Source organism: Lycium ferocissimum, chromosome 1 (genome assembly GCF_029784015.1).
Source record: "Lycium ferocissimum isolate CSIRO_LF1 chromosome 1, AGI_CSIRO_Lferr_CH_V1, whole genome shotgun sequence".
Taxonomy (NCBI): Eukaryota; Viridiplantae; Streptophyta; class Magnoliopsida; order Solanales; family Solanaceae; genus Lycium; species Lycium ferocissimum.
Genome location: NC_081342.1, coordinates 55,373,513 through 55,374,419, shown reverse-complemented (window position 1 = coordinate 55,374,419; position 907 = coordinate 55,373,513).

The following is a 907-nucleotide window of genomic DNA, read 5'->3' as shown; positions in this document are numbered from 1 at the left end:
ATTTTTCGTTTTTCATATAAAAAGGAAATAAAACAAAAAAAATTTGTTGTATTGAGGAATGTCCAACGAAATGCAACAAATTTTTATTTTTATTTTTTATTTCGTTTTTAATATAAAAAACGAAATTTAAAAAAAAAAATTGTTGCATTTTCATGGACATTGCACGAAATGCAACAAATTTTTTATTTATTTTTTTAATTTTGTTTTTAATATAAAAACGAAATTAAAAAAAAAAAATTGTTGCATTTCGTTGGGATTGCACGAAATGCAACAAATTTTTTTATTTTTTTATTTCGTTTTTAATATAAAAAACGAAATTAAAAAAAAAAAATTGTTGCATTTCGTTGGACATTGCACGAAATGCAACAATTTTTTTTTTTTTTTTACTTCGTTTTTAATATAAAAAACGAAATTAAAAAAAAAAAATTTGTTGCATTTCGTTGGACATTGCACGAAATGCAACAAATTTTATTTTTTTTTGTTTTATTTCGTTTTTCATATTAAAAACGAAATAAAAAAAAAAACATTTGTTGCATTTAGATGCAATGTTGCACGTAACAACAATTTCTTTTTTTTTTTTATTTCGTTTTTTATATGAAAAACTTAAATAAAAAAAAAAAAGAAATTTTGTTGCATTTAGGTAACATTGCACGAAATGCAAAAATAAAAAATAAAAAAAAAATAATTTGATTGAAATAATTCCGCCATGAACGGTAACATTTGTGTGTGGTATTTCGTTGGTTATCCGTGAAATACCCATTTTGATCTTAAAAAAAAAGGCATGCCATTTTTGTCTAATTCTTTTCGCAAAAATAAGCCATTTTGGCTCCGGACTCGATTACAAAGGATATTCTTCTTACTCAAGAGATTATTCATAGTATTAGATCTAAAACCACTTTATGCAATG